The sequence below is a fragment of the Maylandia zebra genome, linkage group LG8, assembly GCF_041146795.1.
Source record: "Maylandia zebra isolate NMK-2024a linkage group LG8, Mzebra_GT3a, whole genome shotgun sequence".
NCBI lineage: Eukaryota > Metazoa > Chordata > Actinopteri > Cichliformes > Cichlidae > Maylandia > Maylandia zebra.
Genome location: NC_135174.1, coordinates 3,064,608 through 3,090,100, shown reverse-complemented (window position 1 = coordinate 3,090,100; position 25,493 = coordinate 3,064,608). Strand labels below are relative to the sequence as shown.

Sequence of the window (25,493 nt, the reverse complement as noted above, 5' to 3'; positions counted from 1 at the left end):
CCAAACCAGTACTGTGGAACAGCTTCCCTCACCCTCTACGCAACATCGACTCTGTGGCTTCTTTTTTTTTTTTTTTTTTAAAATGCCACAAAGTACTATTGTCACAAAGTACTATTGTCCATAGTACTGCATTGACATCATCTAGTAGATCCTCAGAGGGTACATAATCTTGATAACCAGCTATGATCCAATCTTTCAGGTTAGTTCCTCTCGCACTTTTTTTTTTTTTTTTTTTTAAAATGCCACAAAGTACTATTGTCCATAGTACTGCATTGACATCATCTAGTAGATCCTCAGAGGGTACATAATCTTGATAACCAGCTATGATCCAATCTTTCAGGTTAGTTCCTCTCGCACTCAATGATCCTTCTTCCATCGCACTTGGGGTTTGATGCCCTGGATTGGGTGAGGGTGATAATATCGAATTAGTGCTTCCAGTCAGAGATTGAGCATGCACCGGTTTATTGTATTTCCAGACTTGCTTTCGGCACAATTTACAGTGCACGCTACTCTGTTTTTTGTCAGACTTGAAATAGCCGAAATACCTTCACACTACGGAACTTCTATGGCTCTTCCGTTCGACAATCTCTCCGGCATTGGAACCATCATCTGTTTTCTCTTCGGTAACCTTCGGTCACGCTCTCGGTTGATTTTTCTCTAGTCGGCACACTCATTTCCTTCATTATCCGGGCGGCACGGCGGCTGGCTGCTTCCCAAACAAATACACATGTGCGGCTTGGCACTTGTGCTGTATGTAACAAGTCACGTGACGTGACGCTGCGGCTGTGATTGGTTCGGCTCTGCGCTACTTAATTTGGATTGGCTGTTCATTTTTTTTTTTTTTTTTTTTTTTTTATAAGAGGACAAGAGCGGTGAGGCCTATCGCAATAGTTTAATTTTTCTATCGAGAAAAAGTTATTTCGCAATACATATCGTTATCATTCTATCGCCCAGCTCTATGTGAGAGCAGTTTCTTCTTGCAAATGTTGGGGTGGCTGTAGCTCAGGTGGCAGAGAAGGTCAGCCACTAATCACCTACTGGTGGTGGTCAGAGGGCCCGGTGGCGCCAGTGTCTGGCAGCCTCGCCTCTGTCAGTGCGCCCCAGGGCAGCTGTGGCTACAATGTAGCTTGCCATCGCCAGTGTGTGAATGTGTGTGTGAACGGGTGAATGACTGAATGTAGTGTGAAGCGCTTTCGGGTTCTTAGGGACTAGAAAAGCGCTATACAAATGCAGGCCATTTACCATTTACACTGAGCTACTAGTTGTTTTGCTGTCTGGATGCTGGGTATCAAAGATTCTCCTTCCACTGGGGTTGACTCGCGTAGTAGCATTCCAACAGCGCCTTATTATCATCTCTTGCCAGCTTGTGCCCTCTTGTTCCAGTAGCCCACTTCTCATCAGTATGTCCTGGATATATATGTCAACCACAGAGCACCACGCTCTGTTTTGCAGCTATGGAACAGAAAAGCTACTTGGAGTTCCAGATTCAGACAATGGCAAAGCAAAGCTCATACCAGTGGTCAAATGTGTGATCTGCAGTCCATGACCGTCCATTTTCATAACAAAAGTCTGTGCCACGACTCACATGTCTGAGCCAGGTCATTTGCCTCAGTCCAAAGCCAGACATAGTTCTGTTATTGCCCTCAGTGTTCCCATGACTCACATTTCCAACTCAAGCTTCCTCATACTTCCTCAGACTGTCCCAAACAGACTGGGTGGACTCACCAGTCACTTGTTCTGAGGACTACATAGACCTACTCAATGTTGCATCATCCCTTTAAGTGTTTCAGACCAGACCAGATTTCTGTCAGACCAGTATATTCAATGTTTAGAAAGGTCAAGCACGCCAAGACAAGCACTAACACAGCAGTCTTGTGTGGAAAAAAACAAAAATAGGTTAAAGTAAACTTTTGTATATTCCATGATTACACATAAATTATTATATTTAATGTCAATCATCATAGCTTACAGCTCAGGAAAAATCGTAATTCCAGTCTCTCGAATTATTAGAATATTTCCAGAGATCAAATAAAAAGTATTTTCAACTGGTGCAGAGTTGTTGAATTGACATGTAACTGTTGTTCATAGCTCCTCCCACCGGAATGTAGGGTGTATGCTTTTTTGTCTCATCCCTAGAGGTGGGTTTTGATTATCAATTTATTGATTATCCAAGCTAGAATCGATTTTAATGTGATATCGATTCATTAAAATCCTGAATCAATTTTTTAATATAAATTTATTTTGCCCGAAAAGCCAGAATCTCAGGTTAAACCTCACAAAATTTCAACAACCACCAAACAGCTAAAACAGTAAATGAGAGCAGGTACACGGATTCTGCACAAAGACGTAAACACAAAGCGTTTCGGTGGGTCCGAGCTTTGTGTTTACGTATTTTTTGCGCTAGATTCTGAGCTGCAGGTTTTATCTCTCTCCAACCAAAGTTCACTGAACCAGCAGTAAAAGAAGCAGCAAACTACGCTTCACATTTGATAAACATCGTCATGAATTCCCTCTTACTTTTGCTGTTTTGCTTCCACCACGATAAAAATCACACTTCATGCACAGCTCTCTCTCTCTGCACTTCAAGAACAGTTTCCCGTCTAAAAATCTTTTTTCTGCATTATTCACTTGCTTGTTACGCACAAGTCTACCATTGTTTACAGGCTGTCGGCCGCTGTTTTTTTCCTTTTACTTACTTCCGAAAAGAAAACCTCATTTCTGCTGTTCAATACTGATCAAATTTTAACCTTTTAAAATTATGCAAAATTGCAAAACGCTCAGCTGTGTCTGTAATAAAACTGCTGTAACTTTGCTCTGCTTCACTTCAGCAGCATCAGGTCATGTTCATATGTTGATGAATGGTTTTCTTTCATTTTTGATCTACTGCAGAATATTTTTATAAAATCCCAGGCCAGGAAAACCATCTTCATGTTTTTCTGTTTCATCCCCAGCTACTTTGACACAAAGGCCTCTGCTGTGATGCTCACACCTTTGATAAAGTCTCGCAAGTGTCAGCTTTCTTTTGATAGATATAAAAACATGGAAATGTACTGATGCATGACCTGGATTATAATATTTCTGACTGTCTGAGGCAAAATTTATGTTGCAAAATATGTTTTTGTAACTGCAATACACTACAGGAAGCTATGGGGGTAGTGTCACTTGTATCATCTGCCAATACTGCACCCAATACTAAGCATAAGAACATAACGCGAACGGCAAAACAGGAGCACAGAAGAGAATGGAAACAGAGTTTTGTATTTTTTTTTTTTTTTTTTAAGTGAAAGCATTTCACAGAAAACAAAGTTAAACACAGACTGTGAAAAGCAGAGTTTTCCTTCCAACACAGTAAAATTGCAGTGCACAAGCATTTAAAACACCAGCACCCTGGAGAGTGCGATTTCAATTCTGAATTGGTCCATTTTAGGGAGTTAAGTTAGTCGTTCAAACACTACGCACTGTTTATGTTAATATTTGTACAGTAATATTGATGTTTGTACAGTAATGTTGATATTAGCTTACCTGTCGAAAACTTCTCAAATGAAGCGAACACCAGTTCAGTTTTGATAACTAATGAGTAGGAGCAGCTACACGGTCTCCTAGTTTGTTTGATTTTTTTCTTACATTAATATTAGTGTTTATTCTGAATAACAAACCTAACGTTAGGTAGTTAATGTCTATGTTTAATATAATTAATTGTGATTAGTAACGGTCTTTTCTGTTTTGTTCTGTTTAACTAGTGTAGATGAGTTTGTCCTGAAAAAGAGGCTCATGCACCTGTCAAAGACTAAAGTCATGACAGCATGAAAATCAGCTGCAGCTGGGGACGTTATCTCAAAGATAAGAGCAAGCCTCACTCCAGAGCATGTCCACTGTAATCGGAATTCATGAACTGAATCATCTGTAAGCTTTAGAAATGTGGGTTTTTGGACTGAAAGTAAATACCTTTTCGATTTAATTTGAAGCTGTATTTGAACTTTTTTTTTTCTTTTAAACAGAATCCATTTTGACACAAATAGTTTCCTATTTGTACATTATGTTTTGTTCAAAATACCACTAGCACTTCAATTTCTATTACCTAAAATTTTAATTTAATTTAATTTCTGAGGGTCCTATTGAGCAATGTTAAAAATACATTTGATTACTTTGTTATTACGTGTGTTAATGCAAAATGTAAGTAATGTAAAGTAAGTAAGTCCTTGACCTTTGCTGTGCCCACTAATAGTCCTTGGAGCTCACCATCACTGCTTGTCCTAAAACCTGATCAATTTTGATTTTGTAATCACTTCTGCAAGGTTAGTGCCGTTACAAGCCAGATTCATTCCCACTTCCATGAGTGAATGACTTTACTGAGTATATCATTTTAAGTTAATAACAAAGACAGATCTCCTTTAAGGATACTGGTAGGTCCCATGAACCAAACTCCTGTCTGTAAGACACCTGACAATGTTTTACAATAAACCTTAATGCCATCTGGATTAAGAAACACACCAGCCATTCTCCAGTGGCTGAACACCCTTTTGTGCAGGGCCAGTAATTGTGAAGTTTACTTGCATGTTATAGTGTCCTACTGATCCACCTGGACCGACCACATCAAAACCTTTCCAGATCCTGCAACAATGCAACAACATATCTCCCAGCTCGTCAAACGCATTGACCATCTTTTTGTCAAAAATAAATGAATAAATAAATCTAAGGCACTATAACATGATCTAAAACAGTGGTTCCCAAACTTTTTTTGGTAGGCCCCCCTTTGTTTTACAAGAAAAATGTTTGCGCCCCCCCCTTCTCGCGCACATGCACGAACACATCCTCCAACCACACACGCTCATATTTTGCTCCATTGCGGTTTCTTTCACACCTCAAACATTTAGTAAACAATTAAGCAAATACAAGTAATCTGCAGGTAGTAAGAAAACAAACTACTAACTAGGGCTGGGCCATATTATACCGTTCACGGTAATACCGGTATAATGTTAGGCAACGATAGGAAAATGAAATATCGCGATAGAATATGAGTAAAACGCGCATGCGCAGTGCCTTTGTTTTCATACGCACATGGCCGATTGTTGAGTGAAACAGATGAACCAGAATTGGTTTGTAAAAACGGTGCAACTTCAGTGATGTGGAACTGGTTTGGTGTTTGTCCATCAGATACACGACAAAGCACATTTTTTTGCAGAACATGCAAGCGGCCGTCGGACTAAGATGCCCTTAAATCTGGGAGTAATCTGGGTCCTAAACTCCGTATCTTCAGGTCAAACGAACACTGCAGCATCACTGAGAGTTAAAAACTGTCTAAATTCATCTTTAATAAAACGATCAGCATTGCTGCTTTACCAGGTGTAACTATGAAGTTTAACTTCCAGGCATCCATGAAAACAAAATGTATTACATTTAACGTAGTTAGAAGCTAGCAGGAAGCTAGCGGAAGTTAGCTCGCTAGTTTCGCTAGTTACCTAAGCATGATATTGCATGTTCTGACTGAGAGATTTCTGAAAAAATTCAAACGTACAGCTCTGCTATCACTTCCAACATAAATGAAGACAGGAAACTAAACAGCAGTGACGTTTGTAGGGTTACTGAAGTTGGGCTAGCTGGTATATAATGATGTGCTACGTGATCGTTAGCGACACAGCTATGTTAGCATAACATAAACAGTGAAGCTGGAGGACGAACACTAACACTTTTCCACTTATAAAAGTTAACGTTAAGGTTCCTCATGGTTAGAGACAAATGCAATCGCATGGCAGGATGCTGTAAAAGGAACAATCTTCAGTCAGGAGAACAACTGAGATAATCCATCCACAATACGAGGTTAGTCATTAATATACTGCAACAACATGGGAATAGAGCAGCTGCCAGAGAATTCAACATTAATGAATCAATGGTACAGAAGTGGAGGAAGCAAGAAGAATGAGTTTAATAAAGTTTGACTTATCTGACTGCTTTGTTTCGCTTAATGTGCCTTATAATCCCGTGCACCTTATGGTCCGAAAAATACGTACTGCACACTGCAGTTTAATGTTGCAAAGCACCTCTTTTTAACTTCAGTGGATATTATACATGGTTATGCTCAGGATATGTCAGCCCATTTCTACTGGAAATGCCTTTTGGTTAAACTTTCAGCAAGGAATTTGCATTTGCACTGTTACATTTTTATAAAGCTTTAATGTACATAAAAACCAGCTTCTTGTTTAAGTGAAAATAAATGATAGGTTGTCTTTTTGCGCTAGTAATGTTGTGGAGTTGTATTTTGTCTCGCATCAATTATATCGTCAGTTATATCGTTATCGCAAATTTTCAAATATATATCGTGATAAATATTTTTGGCCATATCGCCCTGCTCTACTACTAACTCTTTTAGGCTACGTCCACACCTACGCGGGTATTTTTGAAAACGCAGCTGTTTCGTCCACACGTAAACGGCGTTTTGAATCATCGAAAACTGAGATTTTCTAAAACTCATTTTTTTCCCGTTACGTGTGGACGAGGAATACAGAGTTCGTCACGCAACGTCAAAGGTATGTGCCTTTTTTCACGTCACGCTGTGCGCCACGTTTACACGAGATGAATTGCAGAATGGCAGATAGAGACAAAATACTGTTAATCTTACTATCTTCAGGTTTTACACGCTTACATACACACACAGTTACTGTCCCTCCATTTAGAAAGACAGAGGCGTCATAGTGTGATTCTTTTACTGTAGTTGTTTTTTTTCCATGTGTAATAATCAACATTGCTATCAATGCTTTTTTCAAAAAATGCCTCTCTATGCAAAATGGGTTTAAAAACATAAACAACTGTGGAATACTGTTTGTCTGTGATTTAAACAGCCCAGCGCTGCTCCCGACACAGGGAAAACCAATCCTGCAGGGAGACCTACCTCGGCACTTGTGCAGGTGAAACCAAAGGGCAGATATGCTTCACCATATTTTCAAGTGGCTTAGAATGAAGTTGGTTTGGAAACATAGCCAGCGATGCTTCATCTCCTGCTTTGCGTTTCTGTGGCCGCCCTGTGCTAGCAGTGTCCAAGCGCCGCGTCCCGCCCCCCCTGCAATGGCTCTGCGGCCTCACACTTTGGGAAGGTCTGACCTAAAAAGAAGCATTAGCCGGACTCTGAAGTGTACCTTGGCACCAGCTCTGTTTCAACCATTGTATTCTCTGATCACAATCTTCTCATATTTTTGACTTTGATTAAAAACAGCAAGATTTCAACATCAAAATTCACTATAAGAATTGCTTAAAAACATCATAGCTCTGTCCAGGTCATGAATCAAACATTTCTTTTATGGGAGAAATGTTTGATTTGTTTGTGTGTGTGTGTGTGTGTGTGTGTGTGTGTGTGTGTGTGTGTGTGTGTGTGTGTGTGTGTGTGTGTGTGTGTGTGTATTGGCTGAAACAGGTGACTGCAGAATGGATTGTGATGTCACAAATGCTGGTTCGTGCCACCCCTGGAGAAGCAAATGACCGCGAACACTCCATCTTGTATCACTATGGTCACCATGAGCCTATCTCCCATGAAGATAATGATTTAGACTTTATTTACCTCTGACTGCAAATTTAACAGGCTTGTCTTCTTATGTTATTCAATATACCATCCTGGATGCCTTTGCTCTCAAGCAGCAAGACACTGTTTGCTTTTCATAACACAGCTCAGCGATATCATCAAATTCCCAGTATATCCATCAAGCCATCTAAGTTAGGGAGTGCAGCCATGCAAAAACACGCCTATATCCCACAACAGGAAACTCACACTGCTTAACCAAGCAGAGCTGCTCCATAGCTCGTGGCTCTTAAACACAAAGCTAACATACTGCTTAGTTCAAGATGAGTAGCTGCAAATCCATGTCATCCAAAATATTCCACTCGAGATCTTTTGCAATGGCAGCTATGCCAGCACTCGCTCAAGACAGGAACAAGTCTTCTTGAATGATATCTGATCAAGTCACAAACTACAGGTACAAACAGTAATACTCATCCTGTCAACACAGGGGAAGCAGGAGCTGTATGAGAGCTGCTGCTAGGAACTGCTTTCACATGTGAACACACCTATCTCACACAAAGAAACACGTCATAAGACACCAAATCAACTGAACACACAGGACCTCACCTCGCAGTGATCTTCAGCTGGCAATCACTGAACTATTCTCAGTTACGATGACCGGGATGAGTGATTACTAAAAGGTCCACTGCTAGTTAGGGGGCTGTGGGGTGTTATGTCTTTGCTCTGAAGGGGAAAGGGAGGTATAAAGGGTGCATGAAATAGAAACCACAGATGTTTTACTGAAACCTGGAGAAAAAAAAGAACTTTTTCTGGTGAATATGCATGAAGCAAAACATAATTTTTTTGTATTTAAACAGCAGAAAGAGACGGAGGCAAGAGGAGTACAGCACTACAGCAAACATAGCAGAGGTACCTCTCTTTACCCTCTTTAGTTTAGCAAACATTAGATTGCTAGACAGACAGATTGTTAGCTCTGGCTGCCAGGATATCACGTCTCCCACCACCTCACTCATTCCTTCCTATAATGAAAAACCAAAGATTAAGAGGAGGGTGGTCGAGTGCACAAAGTTTACATTAACTAAACTCTGATTCTAAGTGATAGTAGTTTCAGACCTGAGCCATTAAATGACAGGGACTTCATACAAAGGTGTTTAAGGTCCAAGTGGTTATATATATATAAAACCAATTCCAAGGGGATTAATAATGTGGTATAGTTCTCAAAGATAAATGAGGGCAACTGCTAAAGACAAATGATACTACAGATCAGAATTATCTGATAATTTGCCTAGTATTTTATTTGATTTAGGGACATTGTGGTACGATACATCACCACTTTTACTCCTGTCTGCAGAAAACAAAGCCTGTAGAGATACACTTGCATGCTACTGTGAAAAAAATATAGCATGCCAATCAAGAATGATTAAAAAGAAACATCTTAAATAGTCAGTTGATCACAAAAAAGGTTCAGTTTACAAAGAAAAAGAAAACTCTACAGGTGGGTGAATAATTAGATTTTATAGATTTTAACTTTAAAAAAAAAAAAAAAAGACAAAATCCTAATTAAAGGAAAACGAGCAACTTGAAATAAAACAGTTTTCTTTTGTTGCCATGATGCTCATGTTTTGTCTTGTTATAAATCATCAAGGACACATCTTACCCTTTGGGTGTTGCATTTTTACTTCAGAGTTTAGTCCATTTTGAATGGTAAAATGGTAAATGGCCTGTATTTGTATAGCGCTTTACTTAGTCCCTAAGGACCCCAAAGCGCTTTACACTACATTCAGTCATCCACCCATTCACACACACATTCACACATTTTGCATCAAAATGATGGAAAAAAAATAGCCTACAGTTCACACGATCTGCATAGTTATGAAAAGCTTCAACAGGTGAACCTGTAACTACCCCCATTTCTGGCAGCACACACCAAAGGTGTCAGATAGTTAATATTTTGCTCCCACTTAGGTCTCTAGCTGCCACCTAGGCCTTTTGTTTTACTGTCAATAACACCCATACATCCTTCTAGGTGACCCTCATCTCTCATCTACCTGAAAAAGCAGGTGTCTGTTGAGTTAATAAAAAAAAAAAAAATTAAAATAAAAAATTCTATAGTAACTGAATAACTGTGAATAACTGTGAATAATAACGGTGCCATCTATGCCTCCTCCAGCCTATACTCACCTGCACACTGTACCACTGTGGAGAGACACACAGCTCCTCCCCCTGACTAACGCTTCAGAGGCCAGTAAATTTCCCATTTCAACAACGGTGAAGTACTAAATAACTGGTCAGCGCTCACATTAACATTAGCCTTTTAACTATTAGGAGTTACCCAATAGCCACATAAGTCCCTTTTCCATTAGTACCTACTCGGATCAACTTGCCACAGACTGCCATGATCCGACTCAGATCGACTGGTTTTCCACTACAATCTGGTTCTACCTAACATGCGTGGTTGTCGTCATAGCAATGCATCCGTGCATCCTGCGACGTCATTTAAATGCAACATGAAAGCTACAGAAAAGGTGGACGGTGAAACAAGAATATACCTGGTGATATGGCTTTTCAACAGACTCAAAAGCCAGACATTCTGCTGCCATGATCAGGAAATTCAGGACCAAATCAGAAACAAAGTAATTTTCAGTCTGGAAAAGGTTATGAATCCATTTTGAAACTGTGGGACTCAGCAAACCACATTGAAAGCCATTATGCACAAATAGCAAAAACATGGAACAATGGTAAACCTTCCCAGAAGTGGCTGGCCACCAAGAGCACGCAGACAACTCATCCAAGGGGTCACAAAAGACCCCAGAACAACATCCAAAGAACTGCAGGCCTCGATTAAGGTCAGTGCTCATGACTTTGCCATAAAAAGGGTTATTAGGGTTAGGGCCATGTAGGTTTGGATCTCTTTCCCCTCTTAATAAACACCTTCATTTAGAAACTGTATTTTGTGTTTACTTGTGTGATCTTTGTCAAATATTTATTTGATATTTGTTTGATCTGAAACATTTAAGTGTGACAAATACAATGCCCGGAAGTGGGCAAACAATTTTCCACACAACCACTATACCTATGGTATCAACTTCAAAATCCTAGGCGATTTCCTTCTCAAGTTGTTGCATTACCAAGTGTGGATTATTAATCAAAGAGCAGCCGAATCAGACAGGACTCAGATCTGAGGATGTTAAGAGCTGCAGGCAGATGTGGACAAGAAAATAAACTATTCCACCTTTACAATAATTTATTAAAATATGTTTCTTATTTAGTTTTAGTCCGTTTTAAAATGCAGGCAGTGAATGGTTCAATCTTTCACAGCAAGATCTCTCATTTCTTTTTTTTCCTTTTTTTAAGCATAACTAGCACTTTGGGCAAAGTTCATTTCTAACTTTTCCATAATGTTCTTCCTCTACAGTAAGGAAATTAGGGATGCTGCGATTTATTAAGTAATTTGAACAATTAGAGTATAAATAATCCTTAACACAAATTCTTTGCTTCGATGCTTCAGTTAATGCATGGCTCTGTAGCATGCCATTGTCATGCAAGTGCTTCACCCACATTTGCGACTAAAAACATCCTCCCACAGAAGTGTATTTGGGAGCAGCGTGTGAATAAAAAGTATGATAACATTAAGCCCAAGCAGCCCCCAGTTTTAAAGAAAAACACGGATGACACAACAGCAGCAGTGAAGATGATGCCATCATAGTTTCACGTGGAGCTAGAGTCTGCCTACACACACTTGACAAAGAACAAAGAGGCGGAGCCAGTGTCAAGGTGAGCTCAGATTGAGTGAAAAAACAAAACAAAACGTGTTTCTAGTGGAGGATTCTAAGGCAGGTTCTGAAGCCACTGCACTCCTGCCCAATTAGTCCAGACTCATAATCTAGAAATTAACTTAGGCCAAAACAGAGACCTATAAGCAAAAAGTTGTTCAGTCTGCAGAAAACACATGAATCCACATACCATGGCTGGATGGACTGGATGAGAGTGCTTCAAAAATACGCCTTGGGAATTTTTCGGTTAAGATTTGAGTATGAAAGTGATGCCAGTGATAAATTAGTACATCCACCGGTGCACAATACAAATAGTTAAACAGCTACAATGAAGCAAAATTCACTTTCAAAAAGTCATCATTTACATTTACATCATTGCAAACATTTGTGACTTTATTAGTAATTTACACATCTGAATTCAAATCGCTTAACTCTGATTAGATTTAATCGACAATCATCTTAAGTTAATTCATTTGACTAAAGTATAAAGTGTAAAAGTTTGTCGTGCTTTTACTGGTGAGTTGCTCCATAAGGTTCACAAAGGCTCCCATTTCCCCTGACATCACATGTGAAATGTGGCCATATCTCTTCTCGTCTCTTCCTCGCAGTCTTAATTCAGTCCATATAAACAAACAGTACACACAGTACTGCGCTCTGGGGTCCTTAGGGACTAGAAAAGTGCTATACAAATACAGGCCATTTACCATTTACAAGCAGAAGAACTGGTTATAAAATAACCAATGAATTAAGCAAAAACAAAAAACAGCAACAACAAAACAAAAGTGTGTATGAAACATACAACTGAAATAAATACACACAAGACCAGGAGAGAGTACAGAACTAAACTAAGCAGTGTCACAAGAAAATAATCTATTTAAATCGTATGGGTTACATATGTGGGTTATATGTTACGTTACTTTTTTCTCCCTGTTCCAACACACAGTGGTGTTTTATGTAGCTTATCTGCGTAGCCAATTTAATTAAAAACTTACAGATAACTTCTTATTTCATAGTGTAATCTTCACATGCTTCATCTGAAGCACACTGTGTGTATTCACTCACTAATTATATTCACAGTATTCACTTATTGTGTCTTAAGGGATTCGCTAGCAGCATGGCCTCTTCACCTGTCCCTCCTGCACTTTCCTGCTCTTTGTGTCAGATGTTTAGTTACTCTTTGGCCTCCTTTAGCAGTAATGATACTTGTAATAACTGCAGCCTATTTGTAGCTCTGGAGGCCTGAATTAGAGACTCTGCTTCAATTCACTGACTGCTCTGCCCTGTAGCCAGAGCAGGTGAAGGTAGCGTAGGCCCCAATAGCGCTCCCCTGGCTGATTGTCCTGAGGAGCTGCGAAAACAGGATGGCTGGGTGATGGTCTTAAACAAAAGCCCCCAGTATACCACCAAAACCCCATCCCCGTTGAGACTGTGTCAGCTCCCAAACCGACAACCCCCCCGAAAAAAAACAAAAACTAAAAACCAGCAAAAATGACTTAAACATAAAAAACATCAAAGAGAGAACAATACAGCATCCATATCTGCACCAAGAGCAAAACAGTGAAATGTGGATTATTAAACATTAGGTCTCTCTCTTCCTAGTCTCTGTTAGTAAATGAATTAATAATTGATCAAGAAATCAATTTACTCTGCCTTACAGAAACCTGGTTACAGCAGGATGATTATGCTTAAATGAGTCAACACCCCCGAGTCACTCTAACTATCAGAAACCTTGAAGCACAGGAAGAGGGGGTGCGGTGGCAGCAATCTTCCATGCTAGCTTATTAATCAACCAAAGACCCAGACAGAGCTTTAATCCAGTCGAAAGCCTGATTCTCAGCCTTGTCCACCTCAGCTGCAAAACTTAACAACCAGTCCTATTTCTGATTTTGTGCTCAGCTCAGATAAAATAATGATTGGGGGTGATTATAACATCCATGTAGTAGCTAAAAATGACATCCTCAACACAGCATTTAATCTGTTATTAGACTCAATTGGCAAATTTTAAAATGTAAAACAACCACTTTAATTACACTCTAGTTCTTGTTTTAACATATGGCATAGAAACGGAGCATTTAACAGTATTCCATGAGCACCCTGCTGTCTGATCATTTCCTAATGACACTTAAATTTACAATAATGAATTACACAGCAGTAGAGAATAGTATCATCCCAGTAGGTGTCTTTCTGAAAGTGCTGTAACTAAGTTTGTGTATCCTTTAACATTCATCCACTGCTATCTTCTTTTATGCCTTGTGCCAACACAGCAGTGCTGTTTAAATAAATTGATTTGGATAAGCAGCCATATGTTCTGGACACTCAGATTAAGAGAGGAGAGAAGCAATCAACTGATCATCACCTGAGTTGGGTCAGGTAGTGAGGGACGAAGCTGGACAGACATGCCACATCCAAATATATAGCGAGGATGAGCTGGGAATGCCTAGCAGAGGCCCTGGTCCACGAGCTTTTCAACTCTCACCTCTGACAGAGGTTCGACAGCCTTCCGAGGGAGACTGGGGACAATGTTCAGCACCTCTATTGCTGAGGTTGCAGCAAGGTGGTTGGTGCCTGTTGTGGTGGAACCAGCTGGTGGACACCAAAGCTGAAGGAGTCCTATCAGGCTGAAAGTAGAATGTTCTCAAGTAGGGCTGGGCCATATCATACCGTTCACAGTAATACTGGTATAATGTTGGGCAATGATAAGAAAATGAAATATCGTGATAGAACATGGGTAAAACGTGCATGCACAGTGCCTTTGTTTTCATACGCACATGGCGGCAAAAGCATGGCGGCAACAGAGAATGAGAAGGGTGAAAGCGGATCGTTGAATGAAACAGATGAACCAGAACTGGTTTGTAAAAGTGCAACTTCAGTGGTGTGGAACTGGTTTAGCTTTCGTCCGTCAGATACACAACAAAGCACAATTTTTGGTAGCGCATGCTAGCGGGCTGTCGTTATTACCGTGTTTTTTTGGAAAATACGGCACACTTAAAATCAATCCTTTGATTTTTCTGAAAATCGTCAGTGCCCCTTATAATCCCGTGTGCCTTATGTATGAACTCTGGTTGTGTTTACTTTGCTAAGCTACGAACCCGCACCGCTTGATGGATTGTCGGAGCATTACGGCTATCGTAGCAAGGAGCCTCGCGGAGTGATACGTACTGTGCTTCAACATAATATTACCGTATTGTGTGTGTATAACCTCTTTAAGTTTTGTGGATATTATACATGGTTATGCTGAGGATATGTCGGCCAGTTTCCACTGGAAATGCCTTTTGGTTAAACTGTCAGCAAGGAATTTGCATTTGCACTGTTACATTTTTATATAACTTGTATTTATATAACTAATGCACATAAAAAACAGCTGCTTGTTTAAGTGAAAATACATTGATGGGTTGGTTTTTTTTGCACAAATAAAGTTGTGGAGTTGTAAAGTGTTTTGTCTATTGTCAATTATATCGTCAGTTATATCGTTATCGCAAATTTTCAAATTTATATCGTGATAAATATTTTTGGTCATATCTCCCTGCTCTATTATCAAGCTTGGTTAGGCTGTGGGAGTGCAAGGTACAAGGAGTTCGGCGAAACCATGGAAAAAGACTTTTGGACTGCCTCAAAGTGATTCTGGCAGATACAACTTATACAGATATGCAAGGTTGCTCTCAAGAATTGCATTTGTCTCATGTGGTAGTGATGTATAGGTTTATGAGTGCATGTGTATTACTATGTGTATGTTGTACGTATTCAATATGCTGATGGCTTGTGAAGAGAAAATGTTTCAGCGTCTGTATTTGCTAAAGAAGGTGTCTATACATTTCCTCAGTTTTTGTCCTCGTGCATTAGTTTTTATTTCGTTATCTCATCAGAGAAAAAAAGTTGTTGATGAAAACTATCATGAAAATAATTATTCAACACAACACTGCATGCTACAAAGGTGAGTGTTTGATTTTGTACTCTGTTCAAAGCTCTATTTCTATCTAGAAGAATAAGGCAGATATCATATTAAAAAAAAAATAAAATAAAAATAAATGACATGATGTTGCAATTTAGCTACAGTGAATTGTCTCCAGCTGTTGTGTACGCTTTAATGACTCAACAATTGTGTTTTGTTTCAAGTACATTTCAATGCAAAACAGTTTTACTTCAGTAAAAGATTACTTTTATAGAATGTGTTAGGGCTGGGCGATATATCGAGTTTTTTAAAAAACATGGATATATTTTCATACGAGATATAAGATGTGACAATATCGTTTATATCGATATAGTCTATGTTACGTTATAATTATACTTGTGGAGCCGCAAGTTTGCCTCTCTTTCGTCCACTTTTGTCTCTATGCAGCGTTACTCAGCCTCGCCTCTCCTTCACTGAACACAACTCCCCCTCCCTCATAGCTTCACCTGCAGGCAGCGACAAGATGAACACGGAAAATCTCTGTTAATGAGTTACCGCGGACCACCCCGTGCGTGGGGGTGAACAGCGTCAACGTGTTAGCGAGCTAACCGCGCTAACGACAGGGGCTGCATGGCCTAAAATCCTTTCATTTTCTCAAAAATCGACAGCGCGCCTTATGTATGAATTCTGGTTGTGCTTACTGACCGCCAACTGATTTTATGTGGTACACGCCGCTCAGCAATCTTTCAAAAAATGTTTTAGTAAAACTTTAGACTTAGAGACTTAGAGCTTTTTATTGTCATTGTGCAGTTTCTTGCACAGCGAAATTGGGTAAGCTTTGGTAAGCTACGGAGCTGCACCGCTTGATGGAATGTCGGAGCATTACGGCTACCGTAGTCTGGAGCCTCGCGGAGTGATATGTACTGTGCTTCAACGTAATATTACCGTATTGTGTGTGTATAAGGACCATAAATGGCACCTCTTAAGAGACATGGTTACAAAGAGGATTTCAAACTCAAGGCTGTCAGTCACGCAGTAGAACTTGGGAACAGAGCAGCTGTGAAATCTGTCTTTGTTATTATGCTCATCGTCTTTTAGTTTACATTTTGACTGCTCAATTGTGAGCTTTTTGTTATGCACAAAAACAACATTGTTTTCTTTTATTTATGGAGCATTATTATTTAATAAATGCTGATAATTTATTTTTGAGTAATTTCTTCATGTACATCTATGCTGTATATTAATAAAAGTGCCTGTGTGACATCTGGGACACAGCTTTGACTAAACTCTCTTTTTGTGCTTACCTTATGGCTTGTGTGTTAATAGACCTCTCTGCATGGAATCATACTTGTTATTAATCTCTGGCTCTCATCCACAGCATGTCTTTTGTCCTGTCTTCCTTCTCTCACCCCAACTGGTCGACGTAGATGGCCGCCCCTCCCTGACCCCGGTTCTGCTGGAGGTTTCTTCCTGTTAATAGGAGTTTTTCCTTCCCACTGTTGCCAAAGTGCTTGCTCATAGGGGGTCATATGATTGTTGGATTTTTCTCTGTATGCATTATTGTAGGGTCTACCTTACAATTATAAAGTCCCTTGAGGTGACTGTTGTTTTGATTTGGTGCTGTATAAATGAAACTAATTTGATCAACTACTTTTAAGTAAATGTAGAATTTAGGATAGGATAGTTCCTCACCTGTAAAAAACTGATCATTTTCATTTGATCAGAGACTGTGATCACCCACCTCAGGTGAACCATGTGAGCTCTCAAGTTGTGTGACCTGTTCAATCATGATGATTCGCGGCATAAAACGCGTACAATTTTCATTTCTGTTTTCCTTTAGATTTCTTCAGCTTCGTAATAATGTAATAAACGTGTCAGTATTTTCACTGCTACACATCAAACAGCCGTTGTTAGCTAATTCGGAAACGTCATTTTCAAAATTGTAAACAAATGTTTTAATACAACGCTTATGTTTCTGCCAAAGTGTAACTCTGTTTAACGCAGTAACCTGAACCTTTCCATCGTAGATGCTGCAACGTCACTGCTTTGAACCTGACCAATCACATTAGGACTCCTGTTCCTTTGAGCTTTGTCCTCCACACTCAGTTGGTTTGAGCATGCAGAATTGAGCTTCAAGAACAGTTACCTGCAAGAGCCTGAATCTGCTGCATCACTTGCAAATCAGGCAACCTCGTGTACATGTGCGTATTATTCACCATCAGCTGATCTTAAGCTTGAAATCTAAACACAGTGATTCTGTTCTGAAGTTAGGGGTGGGCGGTATAAACGGCATAAACGATATAAATTGGGCCAATGGTTGAGATTTTGACTATACCGCTCTAGTGCATGTTGATGGTGTCATCAAGCGGTAGCTGTTTTGGTCGAAAGAATTGCAGCGGCTGAAAAAATATCATTTGCAAATTATGCCGGGCGACAGTAATAGCAAAGACACAAAGCACTTTTGGAATATGGGGAAAGCCAAAAACTGCGCTTCCTCCACTTCCGTGCCATTGATTCATTAATGCTGAATTCTCTCGCAGCTGCTCTATTCGTTAACTTTTATTGAGTGGAAAACTGTTAGCGTTCGTCCTTCAGCTTCACTGTCCTAATGTTATGCTAACGTAGCTGTTTTGCTAGCAATCACGCAGCACATCATTATATACCAGGGCTGCCCAATCCCAGTCCTCGAGAGCTACTATCCTGCAGCTTTTAGATGCATCCCTACTCCAACACAGCTGAATCAAATGGTTTGATTACCTCTTCAGCATGCCATCGTGTTTGGCAAAGGCCTGATAACAAGCCATTCATTTGATTCGGGTGTGTGGGAACAAGGATGCATCGAAAAGCTGCAGGACGGTAGCTCTCGAGGACCGGGATTGGGCACCCCTGTTATATACCAACTAGTTCTACTTCAGTAACCCTACAAACGTCACTGCTGTTTAGTTTTCTCTCTTCATTTATGTTGGAAGTGATAGCAGAGCTGTACGTTTGAATTTTTTCAGATATCTCTCTGCCAGAACATGCTATATCATGTTTAGGTGGAAACTAGCGAGTTACTTCCTGCTAACTTCTAACTCCGTTGAATTTAATGAATCCTGTTTTCATGGATGCCTGGATGTTAAACTTAATTGTTGCACCTGGTAAAGCAGCAACGCTGATCATGTTATTAAAAATGAAAGAATTTAGACAGCTTTTAACTGTCAGTGATGCCGCAGTGTTTGTTTGACTTTGGGACCTGCAGCAGACGGAGTTTTGGACCCAGATTACTCCACAAGGCTCCTGACTACGGCAGCCGTAATGCTCTGACAATCCATCAAGCGGTTCATAGCTTACCAAAGCCGTACTAAAACATTTTTGGATTTCTGCGTGCCGTGTACCACATAAAATCGGTTCGAGGTGAGTAAGCACAACCAGAATTCATACATAAGGCACACTGTCGATTTTCGAGAAAATTAAAGGATTTTAAGTGTGCCTTATAGTGTGTAAAATACGTTATACAGAAGAAAAGAATATATCGAGATATATATCGTTACCGCACGTGCTTCAAATTATACCGTGATATGGATTTTAGGCCATATCGCCCAGACCCATCTGAAGTGTTAAAACATTTGGTACCTGAGAAACCAGGAGCTCATCAGCTGTAGTATATACACCTCAACTTTTTAAAAACATATAGTGTTACAAATATTTAATGATTCAATTCAATTTTATTTATATAGCGCCAAATCACAACAAAAGTCGCCTCAAGGCGCTTCATAGATACAGAGAAAAACCCAACAATCATATGACCCCCTATGAGCAGCACTTTGGCGACAGTGGGAAGGAAAAACTCACTTTTAACAGGAAGACAATGACAGCTCAATAGTTCTTGGCAGAAAAAGAAACAAAGCACTACAGATGGGAACCTCATCCAACACACACTTCGACCCGGAAACAGTGTCGTTACATTACCACAATTGTTTGTGGTTTCAAAAAAGTAAATTGTTAGAATTTAAATTGGTTGTAGGTCTTTTCTTTTATCCAAGAGAGAAAGGTATTGGATGAGCACACATACGCACTGCTTTATGAAAACTAATATCAAAATCTTCACATCTAGAGTTGCTTTGTTTCAATCTAGAACACTATAAACAATCATTTCCATGAAGTACCAGTGATGTCATAAGCTCTGACTTCATGTTTACCCAACAATGATCGTGATGAGGATCTACTGACAAACTTCCTTGAGGCTAAGTGTGCAGAGCCTTTCATTCTCAGGGTTAGGCTATCCTCTGGAACAATGTTTACAGTGTCAAGTTTTCAGTTATGTTCTAATAGTGTCTATCGAGCTGGCAAACACGAAACATGAGGTTTTACATTTGGATATCCTATGCTTTTCCATTAGCAAACCAAAGAACAGCTTCGTTCAGTGCATTGCCCTAATCAATTTAGCAAGCTGACTGTCTGAGCCAAGCAACGTCTTCGTCTTTGGGTTAGGGTTAGGGTTACCTGTAAAAGGTTAGTAAAAATTAACCTCCCCATTCAAAAGTTTAAAAATTCGAAGCCTTTGATGGCAAAGCTTTGTCCATTGTTTCCTTATATTTGCATTGTGTGAACAACTAAAACCAAAATTCCTGGTAATGTTCAGGACTGTTCCTTTAGAAGAGGTGAACACCCTCCAGCTTGCCTCACTTTTGGGAGGGGCCATTTATTTTGCCTCTATAATAGTTTCAGGTGGACTTTGCAATGCAGGTGGAATAACACCAAGCCTGAGAACAAAGGCTTTTGTTTGACTAGTCCTGGGCTCATGCAGGTGGAAGTACACAGCCTGTGCTTCATTTGGCAGTAACCTGTCCAGACTGTACAGTGTGAATGCTGAACAATGGCTGTTCTAATAAAACAGATTCCGATTCTTTTTTCTTTTCTTTTTTTGCACCATTTAATAGAACAACTTTTTTGCATATGGGTGGTTCCATTTTGGTGATAACAAGCCAAGTTACTCAATGAAATTCAATGTTGTTCAGTGATTAAGGTCCCAAGCATGCACCTGTTGCTAACTGGAAAGCTGACATTGCACAGAGAAAGCCAGCGGTTTGGACCCATTTCACACCATCTATGCCAACAGCTTTTCATTGCAAACATTTGTGACTTCATGATAAACTGTGAGCACGTGAGTTGAACTTCTTTCCTGTTATGTTTCTGTAACACTTTTATTTTGAATACAAGTGACAAAATATATCGTTACCATTTTTAATATCTTCACATTGTGACACTTCACATGTGATGCATATATGTATGATTAAGTGCACCTACAAGAGAAAGACAAAAAGAGACCATATGACAGCAGAGTGCAGTAAACACTGAGCCGAAATGAGGCAAGAGCAAAGGAAATAATGGAAATTGATTTTTCATGTCTGTCGGTCAAGATGGCATTTATCATTTCACTAAAATACCTTTTGGCAACACCTCACCTCACTCACACACACTCTCACACATTTAGGCAGACCAGAGCAATATAGTAATATGGCTGATGTTCCTTATTAAGTAGTCAGAAATTTTAAATAAATCTTTAGTGTGTAAACTGATGGGGAAAACCCTGCTTCATTCATTTTGTTTTACAAAGTCTGATGTTGTCTTACACATCATTACTAGTTTGTTCCTCATAGTGAGGAATACTTCATATGAATTTGAGCTGATTAGACGAAGCAATCACAGTACAAACGCATTGTAGTTCAGGACTTCAGCTCAGCTCTGACTCGGTGGATACAATGTCAGCAGTTTTATAAATACGAATTATCGTGAAACCAGCCAAACAGGTGAAACCGCCTTCCTCGTACTCCCCCTCCCCAAACACAGTACTTACTCACTCTTGAAACCAGACCGTTGACTCAAAGGGCTTACTAACATACTGACTGCTGAGACACACCTTAGTCAGGTTAGATGTCGCCGTCATTATGCAACATTAGCTGCAACTAGTACTCACCTGGCTGCACATGCAGGTTAGCAAGAAATTCCCCAGTTTCTCTAATACTGCTGACATCTTGCGGGAAACTGCTAATCCATTTCTACCCAATTTTCTTCCGTGTGGACTTGTCTTAATAACTGAATGGCTTCAGGCTGCTGCAATTAGGTTTACTGTAGCTTTAAGAGTGAAAACAAGCTAACCGATGGCGAAAACTACCAATTACATACAAAAGCTGACTGGTGTGGTTATAGTCATTCTTTAAAATTTAATAAAGAAGGCAAGTTACTGATGTGAGACGGTCATTTCAATCAGTCCACCTTGTATTACATTCTTAAAACTCGACGACTTGCCGAAAGTTAAAGCGTCTGTCATCGCAAGACTCCATTCTTGCGATTGTAATCGGTATGAAAATTTTGAGAAAAATATACACAAAACTGATTTTTGAGGCAACGCTCATATGCCTGTTTTGCTTGGTTTACTTCAGATGGTTAGAAAGCTAACCATAGAAAAACTGGCAAATGACATTCTGGCTCTACACACAACTTGAGCTAGCTTCAACTGAAGTGTGTACATACCGAAGAGTAAACAGCATGGAATAAACTCTTAGCCGGACGGTTCACAACAACTACGGGCACAAGGTCTGAGAGCGTGCGGTCCGACTTCCTAACCCACCTGATTCCAAACGGCCGTTGCTCAGCAGAGGTGCACCGTTTACAGCCGTTGAAAGAAATTCCAAATCCGACCAGTTCCCGGTGTATTAGTTACAAAGAGGTATCTCTCCCCTTCCAGAGTCGAGGAAGACGTAGACACGCCGTGAATAAGTATTCCCGGAATCCAGGCGACAGGCTTCTTGTTGAGCAACTATCACATCTAAAGATCTATAAGGAACTAAAACTGGGTTGGCTGGTTTTTGTTTTCCACCGCTGCGGTGGTTAGCCTCAGTATTTCCTGCTAGGCTAAACCTCACTGCTGTGCTAACTCCGCCCTCATGACACATTCAAGCACACCTCGTAAACGTGTGCAGACGTCCGGTCAGTGGTTTGCTTTGAAATTTGGTTGAAAACGACGAACCAAGAGCGGCATATATAGCCGCATGTAGGCTGGTAATTGATAAAGTTCCTGGGGAAAATCTGGTGATGTTAGAAGAGACAGCATCTATCCCACTTTGGAAGGACTAACATTCATTTCTAGAAACTGGCTAAACCCTTCAAAACGTGACTATCGACGAAGCAGAGTTTGTTATTTTTTTTATCCATCTACCACCTGACCTTTACTTTGAGTTTCTATCGGATCTGTGCATATGTACATGGTGAAAATTATATCATCAACACTATTATTAGACTCAACTGGCTTCTCTCAAAATGTAAATGAGCCACTTTAATCACACTCTTGTAGTGACATGTGGCATAGGATTACAAATTTAACTGTAATCCTTTAAAACTCCTGTTTGTCTGATTGTTTCCTAACTAGAAAACACCACTGAGTGGAAACAAACTGTGGATAGCAATACTATCAGACAAATACCACTGTTAAAAATTACACAAAGACTTTTACACAGCACTGAATGTTTTACCATAAACACTGTTCAGATATATCAGCCATATCAGCCTGTCAGTTTTTGCATTTACCATACCAATGAAGAAGACTCAGAACAGAATTAAGAGGTTCTAGATCTTAATTCTCAATGAGGAGAGAGACCTCTTTGTAACCAATACACTGGAAACTGGTCAGATTTGGATGGTGCTTTTAGGGAAGGTGTTCTTTGGGTCATACTCAGCATTTGGTGGCGATCGTGGCTCAAGAGTTGGGAGTTCGCCTTGTAATAGGAAAGTTGCCAGTTCGAGCCCCGGCTCGGACAGTCTCTGTCGTTGTGTCCTTGGGCAAGACACTTCACCCGTTGCCTACTGGTGGTGGTCAGAGGGCCTGGTGGCAGCCTCGCCTCTGTCAGTGCGCCCCAGGGTGGCTGTGGCTACAATGTAGCTTGCCATCACCTGTGTGTGAATGGGTGGATGACTGGATGTGTAAAGCGCTTTGGGGTCCTTAGGGACTAGTAAAGCGCTATACAAATACAGGCCATTTGTCGTCCTAAAAACATGGCAGGTCAGGTTGAGGCCAAACAGCTTGATTTTGGTTTCATCTGACCACTTGGGAGTGCTTTCTCTCAAGCCCTCTCTGAACTATGTCAGTGTTCACTGGCAAACTTAGATGGGCCCTTACATATCCCTTATCCTGAGCAAGACACTGCAAAATTTCAATTCATTATGGTGTAGTGTGTTACTAATAGTGTTCTGGGTGACTGATCCCACTTGCCCTCAGCACTTCCTGTGTAGTTTGGGGCTGATCCACCACCTTTCTCATGCTCATCTGCACCACATGAAACAATATATTGTTTTGGGCTTTAGACAGAGGGTGATTCATGGTCATTTTATATTTCTTTCATTTCTGAATAATTGCCTTGAAAGTTGTCACCTTCTGTCCAAACTTCTTGCTGATGGTCCATTCCAGTCCAATTCAGATCAAACTGAGGTTATTGTACTCGGCCCTGAAAAGCTTAGAAATATGGTATCTAACCAGATTCTTACTCTGGATGGCATTACCTTGGCCTCCAGTAACACTGTGAGGAACCTTGGAGTCATTTGTGACCAGGATATGTCCTTCAATGCACATACTAGACAAATATGTGGGACTGCTTTCTTCCATTAGCGCAATACCTCTAAAATTAGAAATATCCTGTCTCAGAGTGACGCTGAAAAACTGCTGCAGCAAGAGTGCTGACAGGGACTGGAAAGAGAGAGCAGATTTCTCCTATATTGGCTTCCCTTCATTGGCTTCCTGTTAAATCCAGAATTGAATTCAAAATCTTATCGTAATGACCTTGTAGTACCATATCACCCCATTAGAGCACTTCACTCTTGGGCTGCAGGCTTACTTGTTGTTCCTAGAGTATTTAAAAGTAGAATGGGAGGCAGAGCCTTCAGTTTTCAGGCCCCTCTTCTGTGGAACCAGCTTCCAGTTTGGATTCAGGAAACAGACACTATCTCTACTTTTAAGATCAGGCTTAAAACTTTCCTTTTTGCTAAAGCATATAGTTAGGGCTGGACCAGGTGACCCTGAATCTTCCCCTAGTTATGCTGCAATAGACGTAGGCTGCTGAGGGATGATGCATTGATTATTTCTTCTTCAGTCAGTATGTGTTAATAGACCTCTCTGCATTAAATAACACTTGTTATTAATCTCTGTCTCTCTTCCACAGCATGTCCCTTGTCCTTTCTTCCTTCTTTCACCCCAACTGGTTGAGGCTGCCCCTCCCTGAGCCTGGTTGAGCCTTAAGTTTCTTCCTGTTAAAAGGGAGTTTTTCCTTCCCACTGTCGCCAAAGTGCTTGCTCATAGGGGGTCATATGATTGTTGGGTTTTGTCTCTGTATGTATTATTATAGGGTCTACCTTACAATATAAAGTCCCTTGAGGCGACTGTTGTTGTGATTTGGTGCTATATAAATAAGAATGAAATTGAATTTAAAATTAATCTGTGTGCCACATGGGCACACAACCAATCTGTGGGAGCTAGAATTCTGACTGTAATCGATTAAATACTTATTTCACTCAAAGCCAAGCAAATCAATTCATTTGATATTTGATGCAATATTTGTGTTTTTGTTTTGGTTATTGGTGTTCTCCATTATAATGAAAAAAACCATAAAATCTAGAGATTGTTGTTTGTTTGTTTTTTCCATGAGTGATTAAACTCAAAAATTCAGCAGGGAATCAAATATGATTTTATTATAACTAATGTGATAACAAAACATTTTTTTTTTTATTTACACATCGAGGCACAGAACATGAAGCTAAATAAAGTATCCTCAATGAAAAGATATTTCCTTGATGTCCCCAGGTGTTGTTTTCATGAATCCTTAATGTTAGTGTATAGGACAAAAAATGTATTTTCATGTAAAAAAAAAAAGAAAAAAAGTAAATAAAAATATTTAATCAGTAATACTAATGACTTCTAGTGGGGCTAATTCCTTTTCTTCTTTTTGTGTGCAGACTACTCTCACCTTCTTGTTGTTAATTGTTCTAACTAGTGGTTTGCACCTTGATGTAATTTCTATTCATAAAGGCATCTCTTGATGTAAGATTTGATGATATCTTGACTTGGTTAGATGTCATGAAGCTTTTTTTCTTAAAATAAATAGTAATTAATAAAATAATTGAACAATAATTTTCCTGTTTGTCTAAATTAACTTCAGCAGTCAGTGGTCATATATTGACCCCATAAAATCAAAGTTTACTGAAACGACCTTCACATTTAAGTGAAATTTATCTGTGTGCTAATATTAGCTGACACATTTCAATATAGAATTAAAATGAAAAAACAAGTTAAAAC

The 25,493-nt window shown here is 39.8% G+C and overlaps 1 protein-coding gene across 3 annotated transcripts in view; it reads right to left on the bottom strand.

Moving 5' to 3' along the window:
• llgl2 (LLGL scribble cell polarity complex component 2) overlaps positions 1 to 22,159 on the bottom strand; it is a 45,957-nt gene extending 23,798 nt beyond the window's left edge. For all 3 annotated transcript variants that reach the window (XM_076887190.1, XM_076887189.1, XM_076887191.1), the window contains exon 1: positions 21,783 to 22,159. The gene's annotated coding sequence lies outside the window, so the exon portion shown is untranslated. The remainder of the gene's footprint in view (positions 1 to 21,782) is intronic.
• Between the last annotated feature and the right edge of the window lie 3,334 nt (positions 22,160 to 25,493).